This window comes from Siphateles boraxobius, unplaced genomic scaffold (assembly GCF_051911475.1).
Source record: "Siphateles boraxobius isolate OS27281-9 unplaced genomic scaffold, OSU_SipBor_1 11, whole genome shotgun sequence".
Taxonomy (NCBI): Eukaryota; Metazoa; Chordata; class Actinopteri; order Cypriniformes; family Leuciscidae; genus Siphateles; species Siphateles boraxobius.
Window position 1 is genome coordinate 381,147 of NW_027508711.1, and position 14,098 is coordinate 395,244.

The following is a 14,098-nucleotide window of genomic DNA, read 5'->3' on the forward strand; positions in this document are numbered from 1 at the left end:
AATTACCACATACACTCATTTCGACTCATCCCTCAGTGAGTATATGCTTCAAAAGCATTACAGCAAGAAGCTCAGTGTGCAAGTGTGCAGCTCTGTGAATAAATGTGTAAAATATGCAGTTATCACACTGTTTCATATGGAAGCCCCTTTATACCCCTTTTAAAATTAAAACAAGGTAATGGTAAGATAAAGTTTAAAATAAAAATTAAGTCCAACTATGACATAAGAAACAAATGGGGATATAAAATAATAATCACTTTCACCATGACACTAAAACATTACGCAGTATTAGCATGAGACTGGTGTGATGGAATAACTTTTATGCTAAATAATATCCAGTCTTTCAGTCATTCACATTTATTTATTTATTTATCAGTGCAGTTATACACATATTTATACTTTACAAACATTTTATGATCAATAAGTCATGACACCATATGTTTTTACATTACTTTAACTCATCAAAATAAGATTCAATTTTCAACTTTAAGTTGAACTTTTTTCAACTTTTTTTTTTCAATTTAAGTTGAAATGACTTATACAGCCAAGTTGATTGTACTTAGAAATTTAAGGCAGCGACTTTTTATTCAGTGAAATAAGTGACTTACAAATGAGGAACATTGTAATTTTTCATGAGGGATGCAATAGTTAAAAAGAAAAAGATTTTCAGTGAATAACTCATCATAAGGCTCCAGAAGACTTGCAATATAGTGCACAAGTCACATGGACTAATTTTCATACTTTTTGAAACCTTACATCCATTAGTCTCCATCTATGTGCACTCTATGTAAAAAAACACCGTGAACAGTGTGATAAACATCTCCCTCTTTGTTCCACAGAAGAAAGACAGTCATGTGGATTTGGACTGACATGAGGGTGAGTAAATGATGAGATAATGTAACGAATGGATAGAGGGGACAATAGCACCAAGATCAACCCTGTCAGTACAGTACCTCTTCCCCTAGGAGCGTCTCCTGGAGCTCCCAGAGGAACCTACCTGTTGACAGTAATCATCAATAAGGGACTGATCCAGAATGTCCCTAGCAGGAACCCAACTTCTCTCCTCCGGACCGTAACCCTCCCAGTCCACCAGATACTGAAATCCGCGTCCCCTCTTTCTCGAGTCCAGAATTCGATTTACCGAATACGTGGGTTCCCCATCTACGAGTCGCGGTGGTGGGGGAACCGGGGCTGGCGGATTAATGGGTGAATAAAATATGGGTTTCAATTTGGAAACATGGAACACGGGATGAATTCTTCTCTACGCAGGATGGAGTTTGAGGTGAACTGTCACCGGATTAATGATCTTGGTGACAGGAAATGGGCCAATAAATTTGGGAGCTAGCTTATTAGAAACGGAGCGGAGTGGAATGTTCTTAGTAGAAAGCCACACTTTGGAACCGACGACATACACGGGTGGTCTTGACCGGTGGCGATCGGGCTTAACCTTGGTGCGCGCCCTTACTTGGAGCAGAGTCTCACGGGCTCTGGTCCATGTACGGTGATGCCTCTGGACAAAAGCGTGAGTGGAGGGGACCGCGACTTCGGATTCCAGACTAGGAAAAATAGGTGGCTGGTACCCTAAGCTAACCTCAAACGGAGATAGGCCCGTGGAAGACACCGGTAACGAGTTGTGTGCGTACTCCACCATTGAGAGTTGTTGACACCAAGAGGAAGGATTCTCGGTGGCAACACATCGCAACATTCTCTCCAAATCTTGGTTTGCTCTCTCGGTCTGCCCCTTGCTCTGGGGGTGGTAACCCGAAGATAGACTGACAGTGGCTCCCAGTAATTTACAAAATTCTTGCCAAAATTTGGAGACAAATTGAGATCTCCTGTCAGAGACCACGTCCATCGGGAGGCCATGTAACCGAAAGACGTGATCGATGACAGTCACCGCTGTTTCCTTGGCTGAAGGCAATTTGGGCAAGGGAATAAAATGAGTCGCCTTCGAGAACCGGTCCACTACGGTTAAAACAACCGTATTGCCTTGGGAGGGCGGGAGGGCAGTAACAAAATCTAGCGCTATATGGGTCTCGAAGGGACAGACAGCGGTTGAAGAAGCCCATCTGAGGGTCGATTGGAAGTCTTACCATTTGCACAGATCAAGCAGGCCAAAACAAAATCTCAAATGTCGCAAGCCATAGATGGCCACCAGAATCGTTGCTTAACTAGAAATCTAGTTCGGTTTACTCCTGGGAACAATGACCCCACTGAATAACATCGGACCGTAATCCCTCCGGCACAAATGCTAACTTGACTGCCAACAATTCTCTGTTACCAATGTCATAGTTACGTTCGTTAGGCGATAAGCGATGAGAAAAGAACGTGCAAGGATGCATCTCGTCGTCTGGAGAAGAGCGCTGCGAGAGCACTGCTCCTACCCCCACCTCTGACACATCGACCTCCACCACGAACTGACGTGACAGATCAGGGGTAGTAAGAATGGGAGCCAAAACGAAGCGGCTCTTCAGGTTGGCGAATACAGCTTCGGCTGTTTCGGACAACCTGAACGTCCTTCTGGGGGAGGTCAAGGCAGTCAGAGGCGCGGCTAGTTGGCTGTAATTACGAATGAAACGTCGGTAAAAATTGGCAAACCCCAGAATCCTCTGTAGGATCCATACGTACTCCCTCAGATGAAATGACGTAACCTAGGAAAGGGACAGACTTTGCATGAAAAGCGCATTTCTCCGCCTTGACAAAAAGCCCATGAATTTGGATGCCAGAGAATCAGAAATATATTTCTCTATGGCCTCCCTCTCGGGAACAGACAGAGAGTAAAGCTTGCCCTTGGGCGGAGACGTACCTGGCAGTAGATCTATAGCACAGTCATAGGGACGATGCGGAGGAAGAGAAGCAGCTCTGGACTTACTGAACAATTCCTTCAGATCGAGGTACTCAGCGGGCACGTTTGACAAATTCACCGACTCCTCCTGCAAGACAGAACAAGACAGAGACGAACCAGCAGACACTAAACAAGATGCATAACACTCCGTGCTCCAGGCAGAAACAGAGTTATGTCCCCAGTCCACCCTGGGATTATGCTGCACCAGCCAGGGGTGACCGAGGACAATAGGAACCTGAGAGGAGTCCATGAGGAGAAATGACAGTTCTTCAGAATGATTGCCGGATGTGATGAGTGTTATCTGACTGGTGGTGTGAGATACTGTAGGTAACTGTTGACCATTGAGTGCGTTGACTGCGATCTTGTTAGTGAGTGGTATGGTGGGTATCTGAAGCTGTTGTGCAAGTGACCAGTCCATAAAGTTACCTTCTGCGCCGGAGTCGAGAAGAGCTTGGCAGTGATGTGACCGAGTTGCCCACTGCAATCTCACCGGGAGGAGGGTGGAAGAGGTTTTCTGGATGGAGACCCCGCCCGACAGGATCCTCTTCCTCACTGCCGGGCACGCTCTTTCACTGGGCAATTATTGAGAAAATGTCCAGCCCCGCCACAGTAGAGACACAATCCTAGGGACCTCCTCCTCTCTCTCTCTCCTCCCGGGAGAGCCGGGCTCGTGCGGGCTCGAGAGCCCACCTGCATGGGCTCGTGATTGCCGACGGGGCTGACCGCATCACGAACGTTGAGTGGGGCGACCCCAAAGCTCCTCTGTGTAGGTGCCGTACGAGTGTGTAGTTCCAACCGATGCAGGCGTGCATCCACTCTTAAGGCCAGTTCGATCAGGTCGTCGAGCTTCTCTGGCAGGTCCAGGGCATAAATCTCGTTTTGGATGCGGTCAGCCAGAAGATCACAAGATCCTTCTCAGTGCGGTGGTAGTCTCCGATGATGGTGGTGATGACAAGGCAGCGAAGGCTTGCGTGGACAACTCGATCCGATGGTCAGGCGTGAAGTGATGAACCCAGTGTTGGTGAAGAGTGAATACATAAACTGCAACGGCGAACCTCCAGACAAAGACAAGGCAGGAACCACAGGGAGCCGAAGAAACAGGAACACAACAGGTAACATCCACAAAACAACGATCTGACAAACACAAGACGCACGAGGTGAGTATAAATAAGCAGTGGTAATGCACAACACCTGTCGCTGATAACCCCGGAGGATAATCCGCGACCACGCCCACACACACATACATTCATTCACAAATACACACACACACAGCGCAAGGGGGCGTCAATGAATTCCTCAACCGTGACAGATAATTATTATTATTATTATTATTAAAATCTAAATTATCTAAAATATTCTGTCAAGTGAGTAGACTTTTTACCGTGTAGAAAATACTGTATTGGAATTTATTTAAAAATAAATACATTAAATATGATATTCATTGATTTGTTAAAATGCAATACACTTTGCAAAGGTGAAGGTGAAACTATGAAATATGTCATATAATTTTTAAAAAGGTGAAGTGTGCATTCATTTCTCTCCCAATAGCGAGCTATAAATGATTACAAAATAATTAACAAAATGATTGTTTCGAACACTCTATTTTATCCTTCAAGTGGGGCAGAAAATACACAGTGCATATTTAAAATATATTACTTTTCATTCAGTGACTTTAAGTCAATCTTTCCCCCTCATCTCTCTCTCTCTAGTGTGGTGGCATTAGCGGAGCAGTTGTGCTTGGTTGCTGTGTGTCAGTGCTTGGTGGCCTGCTATGCAGTACAGAGACACAATGGCATAAATGATTATTTATGATCTGTCACCTTGCATCTCCAGACCTATCAGCACAGAGATTCATTAGTATAACAGACTGTGTGCCACATGCGCACACACACACACACACACACACACACACACACACACACACACACACACACACACACACACACACACACACACACACACACGCACACGCACACACACGCACGCACGCACACACCCCAACGCACACAGACACACACACACACACACACACACACACACACACACACACACACACACACACACACACACGCTACAGTACGTCTCCTCAGGCTCATACCTTCTTGTTTGCATGATCGGTGCTGTATTCAGTAATTGTTCTTAATCACCTCATGCTCTCAGCTTTCTGAAAACGATTGAAGGCCTAATAATTTAGAGCTGATTCCATTATATAACATTTGTCTGATGGAATCAGCTCAGATGCTAATAAATGACAAAATCTGACACTCCTCCATATATCCGGATGTAATGATGGTGCTGAAGACGTCTCTCATTTGCCACTGAGACATTTTCAAACATGAAATTAATGACAGAAGGTTGCACACATGACCGTCTCCAGCGGAGCTCAGCTCATTTGAAGTCCACATATGTTGTTATCTCTCACTGTTTGCTGTTGTGCTTCGGATGAATTCTAGAACATTCTTTCAGGGATCACTGGTTATTCCATTAAAGCCAGTGTACCAGAATAAACAGAGACACTTGGATACTAAAATGGGATTTCTTGGAACTTCAGATATTCCAGTCATAATCAAATCTTTTTTTTTTTTGCTATCTATATTGAACTAATGGATGAATACTCTTTTGCGATTATCATGCAATAGAACTCTATGGTTGGTTTGCGTTCATTGATTTTCTCCATAGAGAGACTGACTTTAACGATAACATAACCTTTCAAGACAGAACTACCATGAGTGTTGTTGAGCAGTATGCTTCTGTAAGAGCCACATGTCAGTGTGATTTCCAGTTTTAGAAAACATCAGAAACAGACTTTGCTGAAGAAAGATCCACAACATGAGTTCAGTAGTGGCTGCGCGCTGCAAAGGATTGTGAATGACATAATCTGTTAAATTTTCCATATATTACTACTACTACTATACTACTACTAATATATAATTTATTATATATATAATCATTTATTTCTAATAATATATTTCTTTAAATACTTCACAATAAACATAAAGGTGAAGTACTGTATGTCATTTCTGTCCCACTAGCAAACTATAAATTACTTAAATAACGATTGTTTATTTCAAATAAGAAGTGACCGACTGTCAACCCTGTTCGCAGCCGATTGATGATGATGATTGGCCGTGAAATCTAGACGCACACTAGTGGCAGCAAAATTTATTTTGCAGCCCCTGTAGGCTAGCAACTCTCCGTTGGCTTTTGAGCTGGAAAAACAATCTCTAATCAGGCCAGTCACATTGTGTATAGAGTTGGTGGGCAGGCTTAACATAATGACGGCAGAGTTGTGACGGTTCCGCGTGAATTCCCTGCTAATTGAAAACAAAAAAGATGACCGCTGCTGCTGGCGAACAGCGGTCTTTCAAATTGGCTTTGGCCGCGACTCTGGAGGACTTGGAGTTAAGCTTTTCTTTGAGAAAAGAACAAAGAACGGCACTTAAGTCATTCTTAAAAAAGGAAGATGTGTTCAGACTTTTGCCGACCGGATACGGCAAAAGTTTAATATATCAACTAGCTCTGCTGGTGGGAAAACGCATGGGACTCACTCAGCCACTACCGCTCGTGCTCTGGTTGGTTGTAGCGCTATCCAATTGCGTGCAGAGGGAATTTGAAAGACAACCGTTTACCCCGCCCCTCGGATTGAGGCATGCCAATGGTGAGTTCCCAGACCTAACATCTTGATGTGGGTCTGGCTTGCCAGGCTAGATGATGATTGCATGAGTATTTCATTTCTTAATAAATTGATTCATAGTCTTGTACCTTTGTCTTTTTTCTACTTTTTATGTAATGTTTATTTCAAATTTGTTATGATTAATCTTACAACCGGTTGGTTTTGTTCATTGGTTCAATGAACAGATTTTTAAATATCCTATGGAGAAAATTTATTTGAAAAATACTCCTAAAAGTAGGTGGTCACTGGATTGCCCATGTACTGTATTGCACAACCTTCTTGACATTTTTTTCCAATTATGCAAATTTTCGAGAAGCATTTCATGGCAGAAGACTCTATTTTTGTCACATCCATGACAAAAAGGCCAACTAAACTGACAGCAGATGCTGCCTTCACATTCCTGAGCCAACTCGCCTGCTGTCATTATCGAATTCAGTAAACTTCTCAGAAACAAGCCTCCTATTATTATCTTGATTAGACAAAATGCATGCAATAAGGTTGGCCATGATTGATTGTCTGTTTGATCTTAGAGCGAGGACAGGCCGTTTCAAAGCGGGAGATGTGGAGCATGGTCCGAACAGTCTTTTGAATAGAGAGACATTGTCTGAGGCTATTATCCTCACGTAGCATCGCACGCACAGCAAACATGCGCAACAACCGTGGCGATGAAGGAAAGTCCCTTTCACTGAGAGAGCGAGATAAGAGAGGCTGCCTTTGCTTTGGCTTTATAACTCCACGGCCCAGACAATGGAGTGAATTTCAAAGGAGCAGAAACAGGGGAGTTGTCCATTTTGCGTGCAGTTATCACCCTCGCACGCATTGTGGAAAATGGAAAGGAAAAGCAGGATGAAAATTAGAAAGAGAATGAGGGAGAGCAAGCAATGGACTGTAGAGGCCTCCCATGCCCTCTTGCTGTGATTGTTTGGGGGGGGGGGGGGGGATTGGGGATGAAGAGAGTGGGAAATCAAAAGACAAAAAGATGCCATAGCCATCAACTGGACTGTCTCCCTATTTAAAAATGCCCTTTGAGACTGATAGAGACGGAGAGATAGAGTGGGGAGAGTCCCAAGAGAGGGGCCAGATAATGAAAACTCTTATCAGTCGTTCTCATTGTACCAGGCCAGAGCGATGAGAGAGACTGGTAAAGGAGGAAGCTTCATAACTGTGGACCATTCCATTGCCTGGAGGGTATGGGGTGGGAGAAAGAGAGGCTTGGCAGGGGTTGAGAAGGCACGAGGACCTGAGCGTGTAGTTAAAGCAACCCAGCAGGCAAACCATGTAATAAGAAGTTGATATTTGGTTACATTTTGGTTAGTTCAACGACTAATGGCGATTGTTAATTTGACGTCCAATACCGACAGCAGCAGACGGTGATGTTTTTTTTTTTTTAGGTTGTGTTATAAAGTTACCAAAAGCCAACGTCTCTTTGATGTCATGTTGGTGACGTCCACACAACGTAATATTCTAACATCATTAGACGTTATTCTTTTTTTGGTTTATGGTTGTGGTATTAACTAAGCAAAATCCAACATCTAGCCAACTAAAATTTTTTATATTTTTTTTCATTTTATTTTGAATAAAGATATTTTACTTTTAATTGTACGGTTTTAGATAGACAACCTTTTCTTTTTTACAGTGTATGATTACCAAAACCCAACGTCTGCTAAATCTCATAATGTTAACATCCACACCACATGAAATTCTAACATTATTAGATGCTCATATTTTTGTTGGTTTAAGTTGTGTTTTAAAGTAAAAAAAAATTCAGCATCTTTCAAACGTAGACTTGATTGAAATTCAATAAATGAACCAATAAATTATTTCAAGCTCAATTTAACTTCAATAAATAATTTTCAGTTGTGAAAAAAGCTACAATTTGGGACAAACCACGCTCATGTTGATTTAATGTGGAATGCAATTCTGATGCCTTTAATACAGGACAATTCTATGTTAATGTCCTGTTTGCAAATATGTGCTGATGTTGCCAACTTTCTGCAAAATTATTACAGACTGGTGATATCACTGAATTTGTAGTGTGCTCCCAAAACATTGCTTTTGGTGCCATGCCATCTAATAGTCATATATATTTCTCAGTCAGTTGTTGTTTGTTTGTTTTATTCTTATTTCTTGTTTTGTGTACTGTATACTCACAACCGACCCAAGTAAATGTTAAAAGATGTTCTAAATGTTCACATCCTTACTGCCCATTAGCATCAACACGAGGAATGTTTTAGATTTTAAAATTGTGTGATATCAGTTGTGTTGCTAGAAGATAAAAATTTGGCAGTTTGGGTGAGCCCATGACTTTCCATCTAGCACCACAGTAGAACCAGTGTGACATCTGCATTAGATATGACGAACCTAACAAATTATTTCAACTAGTTTATAATGTGTTATGTATAATTAATTATTTGAACATTTAAATCCTCTTCCATTTGTATCCACAGGACAAATGATGTAATGGCCAGTTTTAATATGATTGTAATGCAACATCTATCTATCGTTGGAGGTTTTTGGTTGAAAATGAAAACTGGGTTGATGTCAGAAGCCAACATCAGTTTGACGTTGGGTTCTGACGTCAACCCAAATTTGATTTTCAACCAAAATGCAACGTCTGTCCGATGTTGGATGTTGACGTCAGTCTGACGTTGGGTTCTGACCTCAACCCGATTTAACACCATCAGCTCATTAGGAGAGAGCAACCATGAGCTGCATTTTGATTGACAGGGTCCCTACACAGTGTTCACTACTCCCTACTTGAATTTCACTTCACTTTAGAACATTAATTCGCATATTTTTTTAAGGACAAGTGGGTTTTCATTCCCACAAGTCTGTCCATAGCATCAATGCATTCTTCATCCAGTGTGGCGGAAAGGAGCCGGTCTGGTTCTGTGGACCCAGTGGGATGTTCTATAGCATCAAGGCAATGAAAAGCACTCTCGCATCGATCTGTAATGAAATGCCATTCTGTACTCATCTCCTCCCTTAGACATATTATTCTCCTATATATTGATTTGACATTCTTTCTCGTCCTCGGGTGCGTTCCCCACGCAGCCCTGTAATAGTGTGGGCTGGACAGTAAACGAGAGTTATCTGCTTGAGTCCCATCTATACATACACATCAGCTGCTGTTCAAACGGCTTGGGAATCTGTTAATGGCGTCCGCAGCGAGACCATGCATTTCAGCCTTAAATAGACTTTGCATTACAAATCGCAGAAGCCTTTGGGCCTCTGTATAAATTTACTTAACTAGTTGTTGAAGAATGGGATATATATTTTATTTAAAGCACCATCTTAACTTCCTCTCTGGATGAAAAGGCAGCAGTTAATGGATTTCAGAGCCATCAGTAGAGATTGTTCTCATGGCTTTGTGGTTACTGCAGATCCGTCTCCAAGTTTTATTGAGTACTGTGCAGTCTGATGCTAATAGTGTTTAAAAGGGATCAAAATTTGAAATTACGACTGTTTTTAGCACAGAAATACTGACTAACATTTAAAGGTGACCACAGGAACCCCCCCCCCCCCCCCCCCAAAAAAAATTATAATTCGTTCAGGATTTGTTACTTTTCTCATGAAAATACAAAGAAATTTATGGCAGAAGTCAAGATCAAACCTGCAAACTCATCACCTCTTGGCCCGTCTTCTTTTTTTGTTCAGACCATATATATAACACACTGTACAAATGTGAGGTTTAGGCTATCATTTTATAAAATGTTTTATTTTTTTCAAAACTAGTATTTGAACTGTAAAGTTGTTTAAATAATAGTTTTACAGTCATTTTACCTTTAAGGATGTTACTAAGGACATTGGTGTTTCAGAACGTTGCTACCTAAACAACATGTAGTTCTATTCTAATATAAGAATTTTTCCGAAAAGTTTTAAACTGCTAATTCCAAGAATCTTTGAGAATACATTTTTTTGTTCATTACATAAATCTATCATATGTGGCTTTAGATGATTTTACCGAACAAGTCGTGCTTTAAAACTACTTTTATCATTTGTTTTTGGTAAATTCGGAGCTTAAACTTCTAAGTCCTCGTTCACTTTCATTATATTTAAAATATATTCACCTAAGCTTTCTCATTTGTATTTCACAGAAGAAAGAAAGTCACATGGGTTTGGAATGACACGAGAGTGAGCGAATAACTGAATTTTACTATTCCTGTAATCTCTTTTCCTTTGCGATTGATCATGTAGGCAGTAAAACGAATCTACACTGCAAGACTTCATTTTCCATTGTCCGGCTGATTGTTAATGCGATCCTATTGATTCCTAATTTAGAGAGTGCTGTCAGGGTCACGTCCTCTCCTGACCAGTAGTACAGGCCCTCGTGGAGTACGGAGCCCATGAACGACTCCGTGAGACAGAGTGATTACGAATAATAAACAAATACGCACAAACAACGCCCACGTTCTCAACCTCTCTGCATCGCCCCTGCAGCGCAGCAGCAGTCACAAATAAATACACTCTGCTGTTGCACAGTCTGACTCATCTGGTTGAGTCAGCGCTTGATTTGTAAGCAAACCAGGTCAGAAACGTAGTTGAGGTGCCTCGAGGTGAGGTACTGACTGAGATCAGTAAATGCCAAATGGTGGTTGGGCCTTGATTGCTAAAATGATTGTCAGCCCGATGCTCAGTAATCAAGACCTCATAACCACTACACATAAAGAGTATATAAAAATAAGTAATGTATTGACACACCAAGCCATATTGCCCATACTGTATAAGGAGTTCAGTTTATGTAAACCACCATTCAAATGTTTGTGGTTGGGGTTGAAGGGTTGACCCCTTTTGAACTTATTATAACTTATTATTTTAATTTATTTAATTTCTTCCCAAAATTTAAGATATAAAAATGAATAGCGGATTCCCTGCAGCATCACTACGGCCCACTTGTTGAAGGCTCCTGCTGTGTTCTGATCCCTAGATGTCTGAGTGGCCTCTTTTCAGTGTAAGACTATGAGATATGTTCCCCCATTTTATTAGAACCATAAGTCTGATCACTTCGAAAAGTTATAGCACACCTCTCCTCAATAGCAGACATGATTTTAGGAATCATTCATGACCGTAGCACAAAACAGCACCATGTTTATGCAGAATGATCCCAGACAGCAACATAGTGTCAGCCCAGATCCGGCCCACATCTGGTACACGTGGAACCCACACGTACCAGATGTGGACCGGATCTGGGCCTGCTGTCTGGAATAATATCAAAAGAAGGATCCATAGTAAAAGTGACCACCACACCGGTCTCGAGTCTCACAGAAGAGCTCCTGAAGGATATAAGGAGGAGTGACGATAGTGCAAGGAGAGAGGACCAGCCCTGGACTTTACATTGACAGATTGTTTGATGTATCTGATATGGTTTGGCGATAATCAAACAATGATTCTCTTTTTTTCTATCCTGATAGCTATCCTGACAGATGAAGAGAAATGTACTTGGGAGCACTTTTTCTTAAAAAGAGCAACAAACTGCTTAATACAGTATAAACAATGAAATTACATCTAAGAGCTGGGGTCCAAAAACTATGATTTTATGATCACCTCCATGTTTCTTCTGATTTAGCCTCTGCTATTCCCTCTCTGTCTGCTAAGTGGCTCTACAGCCCAAGATATCACACAGTGGCCTCTCTCTCTTAAACAAGTTCTTTCTCCATGTCTCCTGATTTTGTCTCTATACTTATAATGAGAATTGAATTGTTCCGATAGGGAGAGACGTGACCAGCATTGAATATTATTATAAATATACAGCTCCTCTGATTATAATGGTGATAAATAATGTTTGTGTGCTTTGCTTCCGGTAAGCATTCAAATTATTCTGGTGGTCTACCAAAGTTTAGTTTCAATGCAGTCTCATTTGGACTTGGCCTCTATTCCACATTGTGTTTTATTCTGTCTTAGAATCACCCTGATATTGACCAATTAGAGTTTATTTTGTTGTTACATGATATTCTCTGAAGGTTTTATTTATTGACGGGGTGTGATTAAAATAAGAGATTAATCTCTTGTACTACTAAACTTAATATACCTAACCTGCCAAACACTTTTATACAGACACAATTTTGTTATCGGACTGACTGATAATACCTGTGCATTCTGATAGGAGCATGTGATATAATTTTTTTCATTAGTATTTTCTAGTTTTGTGTGCAAAATGCATTGGACAGTCTGAGCTGTTTGCACGTGTGCCGTCTGAGGTTCAGACTAGTTGAAATGTTATGTTTTTCCTCCGAAACATCCAAGTTTTTATATACTCTGAAGTTTCACCTCTGGTTAAAGGTATACAAAGTTTTACAACAGAAGAAATAAATTGTACTTTTAAAAAATAGGAGAAAAGAAACAGATCAAATAATTGAAGTAAAATGGCAGCATTTTTCTAAACAATATCAACAGCGATGCAGGCAAGTATAAAGTCCAAGACTACAGGGAAAAAGAATAGACAGTCTGATCCTTTATATAATCACGATGCAATTGTTTGTATTATGTAATGCAAACGCATGCTATAACAAAGATTATTGTAATATTACCAGGATGATTTAAATCTCAGACCTCTCTCTTGTTAAAACTCTGTTTATTTTTGATGCAGATCAGAGTTGATTTTTGGCTGAGCTTCCTGCCACTGCGCCAAGAAGTCAAAAACTTTGAAATCAAAGTTGTTGGGAAAAAAACTCCGCTAAAGTTAGCATTGCATGGATGGATTCAAGGCTCCCTGTCAAGACGTCACAAGCACTTGCAGAGCATGTCGTCACGCACCACTTCTCCTTCTCCACATTGACAAACGTGTTTGAGCAGTGCGAAGGAAATATTTTAATTAGGCTCGACTCGACCGGCGTAAATGAGGACTACTCTCCGTCAACAGTGGACACATCAATCAGCAAGGTGGAGAAAGGTCTGCCCACGTCATGCCCTTGGACTCTGACTGTATGGTTGGTTAAAATGTAATTTAACATGATATTTCACCTAAAAAATAACATTATGTCATCAGCTACTCACCCTAATATCTTTATAAACATGTTTTAATTTTTTCTTTTGTTGAAAACAAAAGATTCCTTTTTGAAGAATATTCTGTCTATTTTCCACACGAGTAAAAGGAATTATTTCTGACAAGCTCAAAAATAAAAGGAGCAACATAAGAGTGAAAAAATAATGACACAAGTTACATTACTGGTTGAACTATCCTTTTAAATAAGTTGTAAGCACAGTCTGACTCATTTGGTTGTGGACTCTTGATTTGGACTCTTAGGGACGGGACTTCTGCTTGGGGATAAATCAGTTAAAATATTGTCATTCAATCAGTGACCTCCTGGAATGAATCATCAAGGACCCTGAAGGGCACAAAACCCTTGCGGTCTACTTCTGAATTCACTTTGGTGACGCAATGTCACAGACTGTAGGGAATTGGTCGATAGAGAAAATAGTCGAAAAGGAATTTCATTGTCAATTAGTTTGGGTCTTTGTACATAGTACGCTATTGAAAAACTGCATTTCTGTCGAAGAGAAATCTTCAAAAACTTCCATAGCTACACAGCAAGTTGCAGAAGGTAAAAGTGCATGACCCAAAATGTTCAACCATATGAGCT

General features: G+C 41.0%; 1 long non-coding RNA gene across 1 annotated transcript; it reads left to right on the top strand.

The window, feature by feature from the left end:
- The first annotated feature begins 647 nt into the window (after positions 1 to 647).
- On the top strand, positions 648 to 11,999 carry LOC143757117 (uncharacterized). The gene is made up of 3 exons (XR_013210416.1): positions 648 to 876; positions 11,366 to 11,469; positions 11,930 to 11,999. It is a non-coding gene; the product is annotated as an uncharacterized LOC143757117 (long non-coding RNA).
- Positions 12,000 to 14,098: the final 2,099 nt, after the last annotated feature.